The sequence below is a fragment of the Bufo bufo genome, chromosome 2 (genome assembly GCF_905171765.1).
Source record: "Bufo bufo chromosome 2, aBufBuf1.1, whole genome shotgun sequence".
Lineage (NCBI taxonomy): Eukaryota > Metazoa > Chordata > Amphibia > Anura > Bufonidae > Bufo > Bufo bufo.
In genome coordinates this window covers 357,406,484-357,428,987 of record NC_053390.1, presented here as the reverse complement: position 1 = coordinate 357,428,987, position 22,504 = coordinate 357,406,484, and the positions used below count along the sequence as shown (strand labels likewise).

Here is a 22,504-nt window from a genome sequence, read left to right as displayed (position 1 = left end):
CAGCGTTCGGGTGTCCGCCTGGCCGTGCGGAGGCAAACGGATCCGTCCAGACTTACAATGTAAGTCAATGGGGACGGATCCGTTTGAAGTTGACACAATATGGCTCAATTTTCAAACGGATCCGTCCCCCATTGACTTTCAATGTAAAGTCAAAACGGATCCGTTTGCATCATCATGAACAAAAAAAAAAAAAAAATTATAATTTATTTATTTTTTGTTCATGGTAATGCAAACGGATCCGTTCTGAACGGATCTAAGCGTTTGCATTATAGGTGCGGATCCGTCTGTGCAGATACCAGACGGATCCGCACCTAACGCAGGTGTGAAAGTAGCCTTAACATATCACTCTGGTTGATAAGTGGTTTGCTACATTGGCAACAAATTAGAAGCTCTCATCTGGCGCCCAAATGCTTGTACCCGATTTATTATGTTACATCATGTAGTTTTATTGCTAGCGTGATCGTAAGTAAAGTGCTACAGATTAGCACCTTACCGATATGTGACATGAAGCGTAGCCGCTTTATTATCAAGGTAACAGGCGGTCATTTGTTTCTCATTAAAGCAAAACCCTTCCGTGGCTGCATGCCCAGTGGCAAATGGTTTGCCAACAATAGTCTCTTGATCTAGTGCAGCACCTAAAAGCTATTATGCATAGGACACCATGGAAATGAACAAAATAGAACCCTCTATCTGGCTGTATAAGTATATGGCACAAGGAGATTTTATAGAGATGTCAGAAAATGATGAACACAATTTCTAGAAAGGGAGATGATACAGTAGGCATGAATTTGAAGGACAGACTATGTATGGGAGATATAGGGACATTGTGTGGTCAGCAGGCATTGTCGTCAATTGGCTCTCTTTTTTGTACTGGGGAACGGGTATGTCAAAGAGTTATTTTTTTGTACAGATTCCTGGGCAGCTCATAACAACTGCTGCTAGGAAACTTCACAGAAAGACAGTGGGGACTAAATGTACTAAACTAACCTCTTCCCCCTGTATGCATTTTAGGGCGTAGTGACCAAGCATTTTTTTTTTTGATCGTCACCTTCCACGATCTATACCTTTTTTATTTGGATGCAGCCATATGAGGGCTTGCAGGACAAGTTGTAGTTTTTAATGGCACCATTTTGGGTTACACTGAACTTACTGTTTAACGTTTGTTTAAGGAGATGTTTTAACATCTCAGATATATCGCGTTGCAAAGGGGGTCACCTCCCTTTGACGAAATGCATGCCCTTAAAATCCAAAATAAGGTTTATTCTCAACCGTGGATTACAACGTGCATTTTTAAAAAATGGGGCATAAAAAAGTAACGTAAACCTAGTAACATATACTAAGATATGGGATAAAGATTCTTTTTGCCCTGAAAAATAGACTGTGTACAAATACACCCAATATGTTCCATAGTAAGAGCCAATATGATGATGGATAAGAATGACAGAGCAATCAGGTCGTCAGGGTTTGCTATTCGCAATAATTTTGATTACCTGCACTTTCAGATAACGTTTCAAAATAAGCTTCAGTGTAAGTGTACATTTGTAATAAAACTATATCTGACCATCATATGACTTGTATGGAAAAATAAATGCGGTGGAAAAATGAATCCAGCCAGCAAAGGAAGCAATATGGACAATTACAATACATTAGTAAGTGTCTTGTATTAACTGTATCTACATAATAAATGCCATTTCTGGGATGGATTGGAAAAAAAACAGCAATATTACCACTGAGTTATTATGTTATATAAATCTTGCGACATTCATTTTTTTGGCATAAATAACATGCAATACCAGCTAAGTATGAACAGCTTCCAATATCTATGTATTTGACTCTTTACAGTGTCTGTGACTTGCACCTTACTTCCTAATTCTTAATCTTGTCGGTTTTGAGTGCTAGGCGTTGTGTTTGAGCAGTTTATCTCCACTCTGCTGTCAGACGTGACCTCTGAGCTTAGCTCTAAGGCTGGCTTGCACGGGCCAATGGAACAGCTGATTGTCAGGAAGGAAACATTCCTTCCCGGAAGTTGGCTGCTCGCTCAGTGAAGGAGCCCCACATGCAGTGATCTCCTTCACAGTATGAGGATAAGGGGTTGCTATTGTGATCCCTTGTCCCCATACAGAATCATTGTTTCTAGGCAGCAGATCACTGTTTAGTCCACACGATCTGCTGCTCAGAAACTATGATTTGGGATGTCTGCACGAACTACAGGATCATCCAATGAACAAGCGTTTCAGTCGTTCATTGGATGATTGGCGGTACATTAAGATGGCCAGATTATTGGGAATGTGCGCTTGCAGGAACGGTCATTGTCTCTCAGTGTCGGGGTAAACCATTGGAGTGGATATCTTCCTGTGTATGTGGAGACACAGCTGCTGGGCGCAGAGGTCTGCGTCGACGAATGGTCCATGTGCTATGCCCTGGGCTGTGGGCCGGGGGAGACTGATGTGTTCAACGGAGCATTGTTTTCTTGAATGTATGGACGCCGGCTGGGGCCCCCGCGCAAGACGCGGATTTATTGGCTTGGTGTGGATGCATTTGTTAAGAGAACAATATAGGAAAGCAACGTGCGTTTGTTGTCTCTAGTGCGCCTGATCAGCCGCTGGAGATAATGACGTTGTCCTGTAAATAAACATGCATGAGGATCATAGTAACTTTATCTGGCATTGATCACTGAGCATGGCTGGATAAATTTTGCTCCAGTGGTTATAGGATGCATGTGTTTGTTTGTTAGCTGGCTATGGTATTCTAAATGGTGGTTTCTCATCTTCCTGTGTCATCACTTCCTGTATCCTTGTTACATAAGTAAGTGGTCGGGTGACGGGCCGGCCCCTTTTCTATTTGTTACACCCTTTTGTGACTAAATAAAGGTGAACAGACTGGGCAGGAAGGGGCAGTGCTCAGCAGAACTCAACATGATAACACCTTTGTCTGAGTCGTGAAGAGATTTACCTTTCCTTACACAAAGTCTGATGCAAGCGAATTTCTACTACAAATATTTCTATTACACAACTGAGCATCCATAATATACTGCTCTCTGACGGGAGGTAACCAGCAACACTGGAGATCTGGAGAAGAAAGCATCTTCTAACTCAAGAGTACAGTATAAATAATTGAAATTATTTAAAAATACTTTTTTAAAATGTGTTCTAAAGGTGTTGACTCATCTAAAACATTGGTGGCATATCGCTAGGATTTGTCACCTATGCCAGATAGGTTGGGGTCCCAGCTCTTGGATCCATCTCCAGAACGGTACCCATAAAGTGAGCAGAGAGCAGCCCTCAATTCATTTCTATGGGATCCAGGGGAATATCCTAGCGATATGCCACCAATGTCTCAGATGAGACAACCACTTTAAAGGTGCTATCCCATCAAGACAACCTTTCCCATATGCCCTATCTTTGTAATTTAGACCTCATAGAGGTGCTCCCCCTAAGGAACCCCTCTTATTAACCACAGTGCTGTGGCAGACCAGTCAGTCAATCTAAAAAGTTATAGAAAAAGGTAAAGGAAAGTCCACCTTCTAGGCCCATGCACTGCCCAGGACTTGGTGTTCATTATAACGGCTGCTCCCGGACCTTGCATCTCTGTCCTGCTGTCAATGTCACATTTGTTAAGTCTAAATGGGATTCATCTGAACTGGCAGCATTTTTGCCATTTGATATCCAGGTAGTTTCTGATGAATCTTATTGATTGTCGCTGTGTGGTAAAGCTGTTGTATTTTCATTGTAATTAAAATCCAATCGGAGAAGTGATAAAATGTGAGGGCTGTATGGACTGCCACTGTTTCTTTTTTTCTCATTCACTAGTTAGTAAATGCCTATTCATTAGGTCCATTAAAAAGCCTCTAAGGGGATCTGAAGCTCATAACTAAACCCCACTGTTTTAAAACTATTTATTTTTACAGATCCAAAAGTAGACTTTCTGGTTTCCCGTCAGTAACACTGAAAATCATTTTCATCAGCATTTGTACATTTTGTCTTTTACTTATAGACTAACCAGTCTCCTAAACCCACAAATATACCAGTAATATATCTATAATTATAATAATCTAGTCTGGCCCTGTCAATCAAGAAGGAGCGAGAGGAAGCAAGAGGAGCCAGGTGCATAGAGTGGCGTGGGCCCACCCTCAGTGCACTTAACCTCTCATTTGCATATGGATTAAAAGTACTTTTTTTCCTCCGGTATGAAGCAATGGATCACTAAAGGTAGGCTCAAACTTGCGTTAAAAGGATCCAGCAGGCTGTCCTGGCAGAGAAGGGGCTGTTGGAGTTCACCAGATCCGGCTCAGCCAGAAACTGCAGTTCACCGCCGGACCCCATTGAATATAATGGGATCTGGCCGCTATCCAACAAAATGGCCAAATGTTTTTTGTTCGGCCAAAAACCAGCAATTATACCGGAAAGTGGCCACATCCCCAGTGGATCCCATTATAGTTAATGGGGTCAGCAATGAATGACAGGAGGGGGGAGGGATGGGCTGGCATGGTAACAGGTGCCTTTAAAGGTTCTGTATCACCTATATTATTTTATTAAATTAAACCAGAGACAGTTTTCTAGACCTGCTCAGTAACTTCTGCAGAGATCACTGTATGGGGAGGGAGGAGTAGATGAGCCGTGTCCATCACCTATTCTAAATGGTGATGCCTTCCATTGTAACCCTGCCTTTCATTTCAGTGAGAGGGCTGCTGAAAAGTAATCTTAGAACAAGACTTGGCAGTATATTATTAGGCTTAGTGGTCAGAACGATAACTGCAGGTTAACATAAAAACCCATTATTAACATCAATAACTTGCTCGCTTTTTAAAATTTCAACCCCACCTAAAACCATATTTACCTGCCCCGTGCTGCTCTTTTCCAGCTTCCTGGATTCCTGGCTCTTATGGTCCGCATCCTGTAAGCTTCTGGATGGATATGGTCATGTGTGCCGCTTCAGTCAATGACGTGTCCTCCAGGGGCTTGTGACCAGCAGTGTCGTGTGGCTTGGCGACAGGTCACTGCTAATGCCAAGCTGCAGTGGTGCATGTAACCCTGTCCATCCGGAAGTTTAAAGGACGGGAACCTTAAAGGGAACCTGTCACTGGAATGTTGTGTATAGAGCTGAGGACATGGGTTGCTAGATGGCCGCAAGCACATCCGTAATACCCAGTCCCCATAGCTCTCTGTGCTTTTATTGTGTAAAAAAACGATTTGGTACATATGCAAATTAACCTGAGATGAGTCCTGTCCCTGACTCATCTCACGTACAGGACTCATCTCAGGTTAATTTGCATATGTATCAAATCGTTTTTTTTACACAATAAAAGCACACAGAGCTATGGGGACTGGGTATTGCGGATGTGCTAACGGCCATCTAGCAACCCATGTCCTCAGCTCTATACACAAAATCCCGGTGACAGGTTCCCTTTAAGAACACATAAGGGAGCCAGAATGGAGAGATGGGGAGTAGGTGAGTATGGTTTATTCAACAAGTACAGCAGGCTGGGGTTCAAATTATAAAAAGTGCACAAAGCTGGATATCTTATTTAAGGAGGACCTTTCTCCGCTCCTGACATGTCTGTTTTAATAGCTCCATGCATTCCCCATGTAATAACAGTTCTGCTACATCTCTTCTTATGGTTTTATGCTGTGCCATTCCTTTATTATCTCTACTAGAAGTTATGAATAAATTACTATTAGCCTTCAGTAAGGGTACAGAGGGGAGGTAACCAGTTGGGGAATGCATGAAGCTATTAAAACAGACATGTCAGGAGTGGTGAAAGTTCTTCTTTAATTTACGATTTCTCAGTGAATGTAAATTTATACACTGCCAGTCGTTTTGCAACGTGACTAATCTGACTCGCATGCATTTTGGGCATTTATTGAATGTTTTCTGTACCGTTTTTAGATTAGTATATTTTTTTAATGTACTCTGTCTGTTGTATATGTCTCAGCATCTCATGTCCTGGTTACATGGTAGGGAAAATATATATTTGGTGTACTGGTCCTAGTTAGTTGAATCATTCCCGGAAGCTGATCTCTAGTCAACCCAAGACATTGTGCTGCCAAGCTGAGGACCGGATTCCTATATTCAGCATGTAGAATGCTTGTGCTCAGCATCCTCTAGAAAGAGACAGATGAGTGTTTTTATTCCCACATTTACAGTATTAGTAAAGGATCAACATAATTAAACCATTAGCTTTCAAGCATTTATTCTAGGCCCCTACAGTGTTTATATAGGATATGTGGAACAAGAAACTGTATCAGTTGAGTTATTTAGGCCTTTTCTGGTCTACTTGACTTGCTCTTGTCGAGTAAGGCACCACAGAACTTACAGAGCCTCGAAAATGCCTTGTTTGCATGTTTTATGTGTTGGGTCTGCAGTTTGTGCCCGCCGTCCTCCTGTTGTCCATTGTAGACAGGGTCTCTGCCCCACTCGCCTGGTTGTCCGTATTCTCTCCATGTTGCGGCCTCCATCATCTTGTTTAGTGTGCCCTTAGGGCACACTCGTGCTTCCGTCCAGCCTTTTAAAGGGCAAGTGTTCGCGCTCCATAATGAGTAATTAAGCCACCTTCTCAAGGTAGACCATGCCTTAGCTTTAAGGGACCCTGTGACCATCAAAGGTGTTTGGAGGACTTTGAGCTTCTGCGATTCTGTTATGTTATCCAGCTTGTGTTTCTGTCCCATGTGTTCCTGCCTGTGTACTCCTAACCTGACAGGTCAGCTTTCAGTTCAGGTCCATATTTAAGTTCTCCTACTATGTCTCCCCTGTCTGTGATACAGTCTTGGTTCCTGCATCCACCACTACCACTCTCTCAAGCTCCCCTAATTTCTCCAGTTCAGTGTTGCCAAATATCTGCAGTTTCAGTATCAGAGACTATTTTGACTGCTTCTGCGTTTGTGGTGCTGTTTCCCTTCATCTCAGCCATGCTAACCCAAAACGAAGTCCAGATCCCTGTACAGGGGTTAAAGGGTGAATCCTGGGAAAAGCACTAGGACAACGCCCTTAGGGTTAGCCCTATGCCAAACCGGTTTGTTTGCACAGTGGGTTCACACTCGCTGATCCATAACATTTTGCATGCCTACATCATAGCTTACATTTATTGATAATATACACACAAATACGGTATATAGTTTCTATGTCACTTATCCATTAGATTTCATCTTATTGGCTCAATTTTATTATGGTAGTTTGACTTTATGTAATTGCATGGAATTTCTACTTTACAAATATAAGATAGTATAACTATTAGCCTTAACCATATGTTATGTAATATACTCACTTCTGAAATTTTTTAGACTATTAGTCTGTCCCAGATCATAGAACCCACCGGAGGGTTGCCCCATCTGGACATTTATGGCATACCCACAAGATATGTCGTAAATGTCAGATTGGTGCTGGTCAGATTGGTGCTGGTTATGGAATATATGCAATACATGTCCAGATTGGAATACCCTTTTAAATGTAACATTGATCAGTCCTTGACATAAAATGTGCCTAATGGTGGCCATAGACCGAAATCCAAGGTTGGCTGAAGCCCATTATTTCACTGGGACCGGATGAACATCTAATTTTGTTATTTGTTTGGGAAATGATTGTTTGCATGTTCGATATCAAGATGACCAATTCTTTGTTATCAAGGGAGGTAACCTAAGCCAGAACTACCTGGAGTACTTGGTGAGCACAGTGTTTAGGTAGGTGATAAGGGAGAAAGTAATATAAATGCCAGAACTCATGGTTCCCAGTAGAACATTGTCCAAAGCATCAGATATTGTCCACTTTGCTGTTTAGACTGGGACATGTCAGCAGAGGATGCGTGATAAAATGACAAAACTGTTACTAAACTGAAGGCCAATATAAAGCAGTATAGTAAAACCATACACACAGAGAACTTTCTGTCTGCTTATTCTTTTCCACTCCATGATCTCTGGAGGAGGCCGAAGCCTATCTTACTAAGCTCATACAGTTGGCTAGGCAAATCTACCACTCGATCTCCCGCCATCACCTTTACACTTCTGGCAGAAGATATTGTCAACAAGATTGCTGGACGTATACCTTGATTAAACTAATAAGTGAGACACTCGCTTTAAATGACTCCGTCATTTCTTCTATGTCTTTTGTTGAAGAATTTTCCATAGTGACTATAGAAGGTGGTGCCAGCAACAATCTACATGTTTATTTCCGCAGTCATTCATGGTTTCTTAAAGGTTTCTCTTCCAGTCACTGTATAAACGGCCATGTTTGCTGAAAATGTTCAGTTTGTTCTGTGGGCGCAAATTATGTGATTTAAAGCTTGTGTGATCTCATGTCATCCGACTCCAATATTTTTCTGAAAAGTCCATCTAGTGAAATCTTTTTTTTTTCCAGTCGTACAGTGCTATTGATTGAACAGGACGAAGAGTGATGTCTAAACAATAGCATAACGTCTTAGAATTTCATCTCACAAACAGAAATGCCGAGTTGGTGTTACCCGCCACATGCACACACTAGCGTCTATCCCTAAAACATGCGGGCCCTTTACAAGCCACAGAGCAACCAGGTCAATGTAATCACTTTATACAGAACGCCTAGGGCTGAAAAAATGTTTATTGATTCAAAAGTAATTATGGTACATTTTCCAAGTACTTGCCAAGTGTCTGTGTGCCCCATTGTTTTCCTATCAAGTTAGTGTTTTCATTGCAAGACTGCTTTGGTTTGGTGACATATTTAATAATCAGCTCTTTTGTGAGTATATGTTTAGAGTCAGCGTGATATCCCCTTTGTCAGCGGCAGGTCCATTCGATACTTATTGCTTGTTTTGAATGTCTTTAATTATTTTAAGGCTTGGTGTGATTTCTGAGAGACAAATGGAATAATACAGTGAAACCCTTTCTTTTGCGGCATTGTGGCTGTCAGAATGCTGTAAATAATGATAGTGTTGTTGGCCTGAACCCCTGTACGCACAAACATATGCAACAGGACACCTTTTGCCATAGTAATTTAAGTCAGATTGGAGTCATTTGGGGGTTTGTAGTCCAACTAATTTTATTACACGTTCCGTTAATTGCCATATATTGTTCTGCCTTTTGAAATGGAGAAGAGGAAAAAGGAAACCAAGAATTTGGTGTACAATGAACACATGGCTCTTTAGGGCTCATGCACACGAACATATTTTCTTTCCGTTTGCAGAACCATTCATTTCAATGGGTCCACAAAAAAACAGAAGTTACTCTGTGTGCATTCCGTTTCCGTATGTCCATATGTCCTATATAGAACATGTCCTATTATTGTCCGCATTACGGACAAGGATAGGACTGTTCTATTAGGGGCCAGCTGTTCCGTTCCGCAAAATACGGAATGCACACGGACGTCATCCATATTTTTTGCGGATCCGTGTTTTGCGGACTGCAAAATACATATGGTCGTGTGCATGAGCCCTTAACCACTTGTTATATAATTCTTGAAGCAAACATTGTCTGAAGTGTATGTGTGTATTATATACTATAACATAGAAACCAATAGATAGGGACACAGTGATGCTCAATGTATCCTTGTCTGATCAGCCTGTAAGACCTTAAAGGTGTTGTCCAGGGTTTTTTAAGTGATCACTAGCTGGTCGCGGAAAGTCAAACACCCCGCACCCCACCAATCAATTGGTTTGTGTAGCCCTCGTTGACAGAAGTCAGCACCAAAGCTACATAGTACCAGCAATATTGTAGTGGCTGAAGTCCATGCAAGCAGCGCTGTAGTAGCAAGCTCTCGCCGCTACAGTGTTGGTGGTGCTCAGAAAATCTGGCGCTGACTTCCGTCAAAGGAGCTACACAGACCAGCTTGTTGGCGGGGGTGCATAGTGCCAGACCCCCACTGATTAGCTAGCGATGGCCTATCCTTAGGATAGGCCATCACTTAAAAAAACCCTGGATAAATTCTTCAAACTACCCAAAAACTCAACTCGGGCTCAAAAGTAAAGTGTGTCAAACATTATGAAATGGGAGGCAGTTTTTCAAAATTGGGACCACACCTTAAAAATCATTCTGCTAATCAAATATTAACAGCATTGGATCCCTGTATTTTATACTGCAATAAAGCCCTATGTAAAAGTAAACCTCTAAAATAGCACACCTTAAAAAAAAATCATTCTATAAAATACTAACAGCATTGGGTCACTATATTGTATACTGCCCTATATGAAGGTGAACCTCTAAAATAGCATTTTATAGTTCACCATTTACAGACCCAGCACCTGTACATAGCCAGGACTGCGTTTTGAGACCTACTTCATCTGGTTTCATTTACGTAATGGAGAAAAGTGTCCTCTTGACCTTCATCAGGGTGGTATTTGCCAGAATAACTTTTTTGCAACTGTATAGGAAAGAACAGCAAACTGTAGAGTGGGCCACAGCAAAAAATTTATACTGTACAGTACACTTTTTTTTTTTTTTATTAAAATTGAAGTGAATGACAAAACCAAAGGACACACCCAACTTCTAACAAGCAACTGGTCTCCATGTATGTGAATTCACATATGTGAATAACTATATTGACACACCTCGACCCTCAGAATGGGGCATTAAAGAGGTTATGCTATTATTAACGTAGAAAATGAAAACCAGACATCATATAGTACATGACGAGCTCTTTCTAATAAAGCTGGAACCAGCCCTGTACCTCACATAGATCCAGAGATCTCCACAATCTTTGCTCCAATAGTTCTACAAAATGGATTTCAGGCTGACAGCTCTGAGGGTGTCCTTTCTCAGGGCGCTTCTCCTTTCTTCTGTAGCTGTTTCCCTGTAAATGCCACAGCTTCCAACTGTAAATATGGCTAGTGGCAGTTGATTTAGACTGAGCATGTGTGACCATCTCAACGAAGTGGACTGAGAAATAAGTACAAGAACTAACAGCAGGTGGCGCTATACAGATGCATTTTGTTAAATAGCTCAATGGCTATACTACTTTTTCAATTACATGCAGTTCCAAATGTATGGAGATCCAGGTGCTGGTTTGAAAAGGCACAGTTAGCATTATTCACAGAAGATGTAACCAAAGTGTTTTTTTTACGTGGCTTTTTTTCAAAATCATAGCGAAAAAACAACCTGGGTTTGGAATGGCCCTTTCTAGCAGATGATCCACCAGATTTAGCTATGTTTATTAATTTCTTTTCAACTTTTTTTTAGATATGCTTTAATTAAACTGTTGAAGAAAGTGTGCCGTATAACAAAAATTACTTATTCTTCATCAGAAATGACCAAAGATTTATAGTTTTCCCTTCTCTGGACATAACTGACTTGTGTTTGTCATGTCAGACATAATGGAAGTGGTATTTCAATTCAGCACATAACATAACTTACATCCTACCCCATGCACATTTTATGGCTGCTGTATGATATCTCACCAAGCTTTGCGCACATTTACGTATATGCATTGAAGTTTTACCTTGATATGATCTTCAAATTCACTTTACAAGAACTTAATATAATAAGATAGACGATAAGTGTCTGATCGACGGGAGTCTGACCATTGGGGCTCCTGCCAGTCGACGTGAACAGGGGCCCGTGTTCCCCTCCAATTGACTGGAGCAGCGGACCTGCTTGCATGTCTACTTCTCCATCTCTATGGGACTGCTGTAGGTCCCCAAGTAGAAGTGCTCAGCTATCTCTGGCGGTCCCATAGTGTTGAAATGAGCCGTAAACTCTGTTCTTGTGTTCAGAGGGCAGACCCCTGCCAATGATACATTTATCCCATACCATGTTGGTAGAGGATAAGTTCTTATAATGGGACAACCCCTTTAAAGGGATTGTACAGTATTAGAAAAACATGACTGCTTTCTTCCAAAAACAGTGCCCTACCCTTCCATGGGTTCTATCTGGTATTGCAGCTTAGCTTCATCATTGAAGTGAGTGGTGTGGACAGGTGTGGCACTATTTTGGAAATGAGCAGCCATGAGTTTCTCCTCCTGTACACTTCCTTTATCGGAGACAACTTTGCAAAGCATTGCAAATTGGAAAACTAATAGAATTCTAAAGTTCACATCAGAAAGAGGTTTAGGGCATGTTTGGTTTTCATATGAAGGCCTCACGCCAAAATTTACATCTCCATTCATATATCAAATTTTATTTCGACCTAGTGATAACGTTCAGATAAGACATTCAAAATCCATCAGATACATTTTTATTTACTCCAGAGATGAAAGCATATGTGTAACTGTTTTCTTGCAAACTTATTTTTGGCTTTGCACTCCTTCTGAACAGATGTGCAACATCACAGTGGGAGAAATATCACAAATGGAAAGAGGCTTTTATGCAAAGTCTCGTTCTACCCTTACCATTTCAGAACACATGTCATCAGGACCCACTGGTCTATTTATTTAGAAACCCCGCTAGTTGCTCATACAGTAATTGCTATCTTTAAACCGACGCTGCATGTTAGCTGTCATTTTAAGCTCACCTCTAAGTGAACACCCCCCTGCAGAGAGGTCCTTCATAGAAAATTGCTTCACGTTTTTTTTTTATAGTTTTTAAAAGCTCTAAAACAAGAATGTGCATTTAGAGAATTTTACTTTTCATGGAAGCATCTAGTGCCTTTCTAGAGCCTCACTTTCTTCCTTTTTGCCCTTTAAAGGCTTATGTATGTTTAATTTGGGTATTTTTGAGCAGCACCTATCACCTTGTGGTTGTGATGAGTAAATATCTCCTAACATAAAGTCAGGTAAAGCACCAGTTTTAAAGTATCATACAGTATATAGTAGTATTTAACATAAAAAGATTGTGTAGAGAACAAGACGACACAGGATCAACTGACCAAGCACATTGGCCGAAACAAAAATTTGCCCTTTTTATGTGAAAACTTATGAAGGTATGAGAATCCGACTTAAATCAGCTTTACAAACAAGGATGGGCTAAAAATCACCAACAGCGATGTAAAAAGACTGATATCAAGTATTTAATTAATTATTCCTGCTAAAAGTTGTCAAAAAAGTTTTAAAAGTGGTTGTTCCACCATAAGAACGTACCCCCTGTCCACAGGATAAGGGATAAGTAGGAACAAGGTGCTATAGTCCCTGGACTGAATGGAGCAATGGTCAAGTACGCATGCGGCTTCTCCATACAACTTTGAAACCGCTGGGGATAGTCGAGAACTTTTCTTCAACAGTCGCGTAGAGTTGAATGGTGAGGCAGCTTGCATGCATAACTTCCTCTCAATTGACTTCAAGGACTCTAACACCTCATTCTTGTAATCCGAGGGGATCCCAGTGGTTGGATCAAATACATAGTACCTATCCTGTGGATAGCGGATACATTGTATGATAATACATCCCCTGTTAAGGGGTTTTCCAGGATTTACTGATGATCTATCCTGAGTAATATTGGTGTTAGGTCTCATGAACACGACCGTGGTGTGTTTTGCGGTCCTCAAATCGCGGATGGCGTCCGTGCGCGTTCCGCAATTTGTGGAACGGCACGGACAGCCTTCAGTATAAATGCCTATTCTTGTCCACAAAGTGCGGACAAGAATAGGCCATGTTATATTTTTTTAGCGGGGCCATAGAATGGAGCAACGGATGCGGACAGCACACGGAGTGCTGTCCGCATCTTTTGCGGCCCCATTGAAGTGAATGGGTCCGCATCCGAGCCGCCAAAACGGCGGCTCGGATGCAGACCAAAACGACGTCCGTGTGCATGAGGCCTTAGACAACTAGTCTTTAAAGGCTTGTCCAGTTCTTTAAAATTGCTGGCTATACTATACCGCTCCTATATTTTATCAGTAGGGTTCAACTCTCGGCACCCTTGTTGATCAGCTGTTAGAAGGGCCTCCTTTGTACTTTTAGTAGCTGCTGTGACTGGTATAGCATTTTACTACAGCTTCATCCCTTTCAAGTGAATGGAAATGAGCCGTAATACCAAACACAGCCACTTCTAAAATCATAGACATGGCACTCACGGGTGCTTCAAAAAGCTGAATTGGACCCCCACCAATCTAATATTGATGACATCTCCCGCGTATAGACCGGCAACTTTAAAGAACTAGAAGCCCTCTTTGATTCCTTTCCCCTTCTGTATTATTTTTGTCCCACTTTTCACTTGCTTAGTATCTCAGCTCTGCTAATGTCTACAAGTGAGCACAATGAGACTGAAAGGTACAGTATTTTGGTTAGGTATAATACTGTAAGAAATACAAATATTCCAAATCCAGAAATCAAATATAACAACCCATATTGCAGTAAATCATACCTAACAGGATAGATAATTGCTGCAGCATTTTAACACAAATTAGACATAAAATCGAAAGCTGCAGCCAGCTTGTAATCCTGTCATCTAAAGTGTTTTACAGTTGCTGCCATCTCAAGCTGTTTGACAGTGGAAAGTGCACATGGAAAAGGGCTTTTATAGAAGCCATTACATTTAAAAGGTTTCCAACATATACCAAAATTAACATTATTTACTTCAGCTAAACCTGCACCAGTTTCACTGTTTATTTGGATACTTCTCTCAATTTTGCTCTTACCTTCTTTTGTTTGCAGTCTGATTAACAAGTTTCTGATTGTTTAAGGAGTCAATGTAATTATGAAGACAATCACAGTAATCATAGGGAGCTTCATCTCTTTTTCATTTCATGTCTACAAAGAGACAGGAGCACAGGAGGTTTTCTATATGTGTAAAACCTATTTAGAGATTTCAGAACCTTATCCCCTGTCAATCTAGGTTTTTTGTAATTTAAGGTCATAATACTAATGCATTTTAGAGTTTTAGTTGAACCACTGGAGGTCAGGTGTTGCGACTGTAACGTGGACCTTTAAAATATGCTTGTAATATGGTTATGTGATTAAATTAGTCTCTATTCTAGGTTACCTCCCTGAAAGAGTCACTACCGCTTCAACAAACGCTGCATAAATCAAGTAGAAGTAAAAACAATAAATGTAATATATCCGTATCAAAGAAAATATATACTGTATATCCTACTCCAGGATTCACAGCTACATGGCTTAGGACTGCTGCATAGTATCCTCCATGCTGCAGCTGCTTGTGTTTGTGGGAGACAGGGATAAGGGAGTAGGATCTCCTCTTTTCTATATGTGCAGTCTATGGGAGACATCATAGCAGCTAGTGTCCAACCATTAGTTCAGGGACAAGGAGGAGCTCAGGGAGTTAGAACAGGAGAGAGGAAATCTGGTGATAAACACAGAATACAAGTCATCTAATGGTCATATATAGTGTTATTGCTCATGTACACACTCCTAAAATAGGGTAAATGAATACCTTTAGAATACCTTTAGCGATACTCTCCAAAACTGATAAAAAAAATAATGTCTAAAATACATCAGTTGCCATCCGTTTTTAGAGCTTAGTTCTAAAAAGACACACTTTGGCTTGAGTTGTTTATTAATCACTTTAAACGGTATTGATGCCAATGGGTTCACCTCAAAAAATGAGATTATTATCTGATATTGTTTGTCTAAAAGCCAGTTTTTTTAATCCGTTTTCCCATTGACTTTATGGTAAAGTGAAGCACAAAAACATTCTTTTTTTTTTTTTATCCATCACGTAAGACCTCATTTACAATAGATGATGGTAGATGTTTCTTGCGACAGTTTTGTACGCCAAAAAAAACTGTGTGACCAGTTGTTGCATCCATTTTTATTTAGCTGTTGGTTATTGAAGACTGCATAGAGCCTTACTATATCTACACCATGCTAAATTTTCACATTTTAAATTGAATTAATATGAATGTATTAAATTAGTTTAATCTATTTGTCTGTTATGCAAGTTGCTTATATTTTATGGTGTTTAGAACTTTATTCTACATGTTGTCATTATGTCAGTGGCAGGGGCGCACTGAGAACCTTCAGGGCCCCCGGGCAAAATAAATCAAGGGCCCCCCTTACAGGTCCCACCCATGTTCTGCTGCAAGCCCCACCCTTGTCCCGCCTCCATGCCCCGCCTCCAGCCACACCCTACACAATCTTTAATAAGATTTCAAAGTTAAAGCGACACAAAAGGCACCCAGACCACTTCAGCTCATTGAAGTGGTCTGGGTACAGTGTCCCTTTTGCAAATCGAGCTGCAATGTTCTAGAGAAACTGCATTGTTTACGTTCCAGCAATAAGTCGGCCTCTAGTCGCTGGCAGCCACCTGAGGGCTTCCTGGAGTAAAACAGACCTTTGGTCCGGTATCTGACGCTGGAAGTCCTCACACCCTGCATGATGACCTCCAGGGACAGATTTTTCCCCATAGGAAAGCATTGATTCAATGTCAGTCACTTCGGTGCGCAATCCCATCCTGCGGCACGTGATCCCACGAGACCCGTGACCTACAGCGGCGGGTCTTGCGGGATCACGCGCTGCAGGACGGGATTGCGCACCAAAGTGACTGAACTCATTCTCGTGCAGCCCACAAGTAGCGGAACAATTACAAGAGGGGTGGGGAATAGCCAAATTAAAAAATATTTTGAACCAAAAGGTGTTATGGGGGCTCTGTGGATGGCACTGTTATGGGGGCTCTGTGGGTGGCACTGTTGTGGGGGCTCTGTGGGTGGCACTGTTGTGGGGGCTCTGTGGGTGGCACTGTTGTGGGGGCTCTGTGGGTGGCACTGTTGTGGGAGCTCTGTGGGTGGCACTGTTGTGGGAGCTCTGTGGGTGGCACTGTTGTGGGGGCTCTGTGGGTGGCACTGTTGTGGGGGCTCTGTGGGTGGCACTGTTGTGGGGGCTCTGTGGGTGGCACTGTTGTGGGGGGGGATCTGTGGGTGACACATATATAGCACCTTATGCTATATATGTGTCATCCACAGATCCCCCCCATAACAGTGTCCCTGTGAGTGAATGATCCCCAATACAGGGTCTGGGGGCCGGCATCTGGTGCTGTAATGGCAGCGGGGCCCGGTGCAGTCACTGTATTCTATTACACCGGGCCCGCTCACTGTAATACTAATATTCATATGTGAACAACTTGAAATCCTCTGCGATCCTCTCCCTCTCTGTACTCACAAACTCAGTAGCAGGCCGGGCGGCAGCGCAACTCACTGACATCACGCGCCTGCTCCTCCTGCTTCATTCATAAAGTGGGAGTACAGGCGCGTGATGTCAGTGAGTTGCGCTGCCGTCCGGCCTGCTGCTGAGTTTGTGAGTACAGAGAGCTCAGAGGGAGAGGATCGCAGAGGATTTCAAGTTGTTCACATATGAATATTAGTATTACAGTGAGCGGGGCCCGGTGTAATAGAATACAGTGACTGCACCGGGCCCCGCTGCCATTACCAGGCCAGAATAACATTCGGAATCGGGGTGCTGGGCACAGTGCTCCAGACTAAAAAAAAATACCTAGTAGCCATTGGCTCCTGAACTGAAAAATTTAGGAGCCAAATTACATTTTTAGTCGCCAAATCAAAACTGAATCAAAATTTTGGTATCGTGACAACGCTACGCCGATCAGATTGGCGTAGGGTTGTTTCGATACCAAAGTTTTGATTCGCTTTCGTCACCATAAAAAAGTATTGCGATACTCAATACCGCGCAAAAAAAAAAACACCAAAAAAAGCCACGTGCATTTCGCATTTTATGAAACGTTCGGCCCATAATAGAACAGTCCTATCCTATTTTTTGGGGTGACAAGGTGACTAAAAATGGCGAATGCTCACCGCATAGGAGATATTTTTTAATAATTTAATAGTTTGGACTTTTCGGACGCAGTGCTATGTAATATGTTTATTTATTGTTTATATATTTTATATGTAAAATTGGGAAAGGGGGGGATTTAAACTTAATATTTTAGGGTACTTCACACTAGCGTTTTTCATTTCCGGCATAGAGTTCCGTCACAGGGGCTCTATACCGGAAAAGATGTCTTCAGGTCAGTCTTTTTGACTGATCAGGCAAAAGATAAAACCGCAGCATTCTACGGTTTTATCTCTGACGAAAAAAACCTGAAGATTTGCCTGAATGCCGGATCCATCCTTCCGGTTGAACCGTGCGATTTTCACGCATGGTTGCTAGGATGAAAGTCTATTCACTGTATTACTTTCCCTTATAACAACATGGTTATAAGGGAAAATAATAGCATTCCTTAATGCAGAATGCGTACTAGAAGGTCAATATAATAAACATTGGTGGCGCAGTGCGCCCCCCCCTCCCTAGTATAATAAACATATAAACATTGGTGGCGCAGTGCGCCCCCCCCAACATAATACACAATGGCGGCGCAGTGCGCCCCCCCTCCCTAGTATAAAAAACATATAAACATTGGTGGCGCAGTGCGCCCCCCCCCCCAACACCCCAGTATAATAAACATTGGTGGCGCAGTGCGTCCCCCCCCAACATAATAAACATTGGTGGCGCAGTGCGCCCCCCCTCCCTAGTATAATAAACATATAAACATTAGTGGCGCAGTGCGTCCCCCCCCAACACCCCAGTATAATAAACATATAAACATGGTGGGCAGTGCGCCCACCCCCCTCCCTAGTATAATAAATATATAAACATTGGTGGCGCAGTGCCCCCCCCTCCCTCCCTAGTATAATAAATATAGAAACATTGGTGGGCAGTGCGCCCACCCCCCTCCCTAGTATAATAAATATATAAACATTGGTGGCGCAGTGCCCCCCCCTCCCTCCCTAGTATAATAAATATATAAACATTGGTGGGCAGTGCGCCCCCCCCCTCCCTAGTATAATAAATATATAAACATTGGTGGGCAGTGCGCCCCCCCCTCCCCCTCCCTAGTATAATAAATATATAAACATTGGTGGGCAGTGCCAATGAGGGTTAAAAAAAAAAATTAACTCACCTCCACCAATTGATCGTGTAGCAGCCGCCGGTCTTCTGTACTTTCTTCAGGACGCAGGACCTGTGGTGACATCACTGTGCTCATCACATGATCCATCACCATGGTAATGGGCCATGTGATGGAGCTCAGTGACGTCACCACAGGTCCTGAAGAAAACAGGAGACCGGCAGCTACGCGATCAATTGGAGGAGGTGAGTTAATTTTTATTTATTTATTTTAACCCTCATTGGCACTTCCCACTGCGCCACCAATGTTAATTATACGGGGGGGGGGGGGGGCGCACTCAATGTTTATTATACTGGGGGGGGGGCGCACTCAATGTTTATTATACTGGGGGGGGGGAGGCGCCGCACTCAATGTTGATTATACTGGGGGGGGGGACGCCGCACTCAATGTTTATTATACTGGGGGGGGGGGAGGCGCCACCAATGAAGATAACTGAGCTGTTAATACAAATACAGGAGGCGGGTGCCGGAATCAAATAGCCGGCACCCGACCTCTATGACAGGGAGCTGCGATCAGCGGCAGTTAACTCCTGCGGTGCAGCTCCCTGTCATAGAGGTCGGGTGCCGGCTATTTGATTCCGGCACCCGCCTCCTGTATTTGTATTAACAGCTCAGTTATCTTCATTGGCCACAGCCCCTCCCCCTGTCCCTCTTCTTATTGGCCGCGGCAGCAGAGGGGGAGGGAGAGACTCTTCCACTGCGCTGCTGATAATAAATAATATTATTCTGCGGCGGGCCCCCATCCCGCCCGGGCCCTTGGACCATGCCCGAAGTGCCCGACCGGTCAGTCCGCCCCTGGTCAGTGGCAAATTGTAATCAACAACATGGTTATTTTTTTTTATAGTCTTGCATTTTTATTAGGCCTAGCACTGAGGACTCAACAGGACTTCACAGGGAATTAGTTAAATGTTTTACTCCAGCTTTTTGGCACAGAAAAGACACAAGCCCGATTTGCACAAAAATTTTCAACCTTTTGCCCTTTTACGGAACAACACATTTAAGGTAATTTGTGGCAGTTTTCTGGCACAAGTTACACTTGAAATCTTCACCAGCCCCTAGCTGGTATACAGTAGATTTCAGATTCAATCACACAGACCTGCTAGGCTATGCCAGGATTATTAAAGGGAACCCATCACCATGAAAATGCTGTGCAATCCCCAGGAAGCATGTTACAGAGCAGAAGTTGAGCAGATTTATATATAGTTTTACAGGAAAATACTCATTATAACTTATTCATTTAATTCTCTGCCCTTTCCACACTTAGGAGTCATGCGGGTGGTCCTACACCCTGATCAAAGACTGTCTTTGTACGCTTAGTCATACAGAGTTAGCTGTCAGTCACCGAGAAGGACCACAAACATGACTCTTAAGCACAGAAAGAGTAGAGAATTGAATGAATAAATTACAAGTTATGCTGAATAATTTTCCATAAACCTATACATGAATCTGCTCAGCTCCTCCTGCTCTATAACATGCTGCCTGCAGATTGCACTGGATTTCATAGTGACCGGTTCTCTTAAAGAGCCATGCATCTCACTCCATCACAAAGTAGAGCAAGATTGGCATTAGAAATGCCGGTCTTGATAAATTCGCCCCCTCAGAGTCTTTTCTTTCACTCTCCCTTTCTCAGCCTCATTGGATACATCTTGGTGCTGTAAAGAACATATGGCATATTTGTCTTGTCTTATTCAAATTGAGAAAAAAATGTTCTGCTTGGTGTTTGCCAAAATTCTGTTAAGTTCCAAAATAGCTTGTAAACTAGAAAAATGCAAATATCTCAGTGAATATGGTTGAGAATCAGTACAATAAAGACTAAACCTGAATGTCTTATTTATGTCGAAGAGGCTCTGTCAAGAGGCCTTATATATAGTGTATAGATTGTACTGTACTATGTGACTAGTTTACTGAGAGAATAAAAAAAAATCATATGGAAATGATTTGCAAAAAAAGGGAAATCCTATATTTCCACCATTAGGTGCAGAAACAGTGGTCAGATTCTTTAACATTATCATCAGTCCTATCTGTCCCTTTGAAAATATGACCACCCACTGATGTGTAATATCTCCACGGTTGAACTAGAGTAGAAGACAAATGTGTCAACCATTGAGAAGGGTCATCAGGGTAATAGCTGAAAGGGGACACAGCAAATGGACACGTTTAGTGCACTGTGACTTCCCCGTAAAACAGACCCCAGATTAGACTCTCCCTTAAAGTGGTTGTCTAAAATTAGCAAAAAGTGGAGCACAGGCAGGGGATGGTGTAAAAATACTAAATAAGCATTACTTACCTTTTGAATTGCCTGATGCCGTTCCAGTCCTCAGTGCCAGTCTTTGCTTTCAAGGCTACAGTACTGATGTCTGATCAGCAACACCTGACCATGTCAGCCAATCACTGGCCCCAAAGGTATACTGTTAAAGGGATTTTCTGGGATTTTAATATCAGATCGAAGGGGGTCCGACACCCAGCACCATGTTAAGGAATAGAAGGAGCGTACCCATTTATTTATTTTTACAACACATCAGTGGATAATCACAGAAGCATGCGCCACTTTGGTCCCTGATGCAGACCAAACACACCCATTAAATTCTAGGGGTCATTGAAAACCATGTACAAAACACAGAAGCCATCTGTGTTCAGTCTGTGGTTTTCATTGAATGTTTTTCCTAGAATATGCTCTGGAAGTAAATTTTAGCTGAGCAGTGTCCAATGAATATTGATGGCAAAAAATGGACACGCAGACCAAACATCTTCATGGACATCTTCACAGATGAAACACGGAGGGATTGTCCATGAGCGCCAAATGGACACGGAAATGTGAACGAGACCTAATGCTGGACTGGCAATAGGATGTTGTCTGCGGCACCACCTATAAGGCTAGAGGATCACCAGTAGATCTGTGTAATGCCCCTTCAAATGTATACTTGCACCACCAGGCTTTATATGACTCGCTTATAGCTTCTGGACGCCAGGGCTGACTAGGATAGAATATAATAGATATCCAAGTTTCCTTTTAATTAAAAAGAAAAAGCATTACCTAGAATATGGGAATAGTTCTTACAGTCCTAAAAACTTTTTAGCACTGAAAGATGTGGTATTTGTGGTAACGTTATTTTTTTTAATTGTAGTTAAAGGGAACCTACATATCTATTATATTCTATCCTATGGAGCCCTACATTAGGGTCCAGAAGCTATACGTGATACATCTGTTGGTCATATACAGTTTGATAGTTCAAGTGTTCTTTATTGGGAATATTGGTCTTGGTATACTGTGGGGCATGGTTCTATAAAAAGAAGCAAGTCAACAGGTTAGGGCAGTGATGGCTAACCTGCGGCACTCCAGCTGTGATGAAACTACGACTCCCAGCATGCTCTATTCATTTCTATGGAGTTCTGAGAACAGCCAGGCAAGTGTGCATCATGGGAGTTGTAGTTTTACCACAGCTGGAGTGCCGTAGGTTAGCCATCACAGGATTAGGGGGTGCAATACTTGGCATGCCCCGGGCCCTGTAAACCCCCACTACATCAGTGGCAGTACTCTGTCAGGTCAGTAGCTAACCCATAGCAATCTAACTGCCTGCTGCAGTCACCTATTGTGGAGATGGGGATGTAGAAACTTCATTACTTCACCGTCCTACATCAATGGTGCTGTGTGTCCATGTGCATGATCTTATGTACACAGTGTAAATGCATACGTTTTCATATGTGGCCCGCATTGAACTGCTAGGCCATAAATACACTGATATAGGCTTCTATGAATTTACAATTGCA

The 22,504-nt window shown here is 42.3% G+C and overlaps 1 protein-coding gene and 1 long non-coding RNA gene across 5 annotated transcripts in view; both read left to right on the top strand.

Moving 5' to 3' along the window:
* RFX3 (regulatory factor X3) overlaps positions 1-22,504 on the top strand; it is a 232,629-nt gene that overhangs the window by 92,905 nt on the left and 117,220 nt on the right. The gene's annotated exons all lie outside the window — the stretch shown is intronic.
* On the top strand, positions 2,596-17,649 carry LOC120989191. Its single transcript, XR_005776240.1, has 3 exons — positions 2,596-2,729; positions 8,613-8,617; positions 17,639-17,649. It is a non-coding gene; the product is annotated as an uncharacterized LOC120989191 (long non-coding RNA).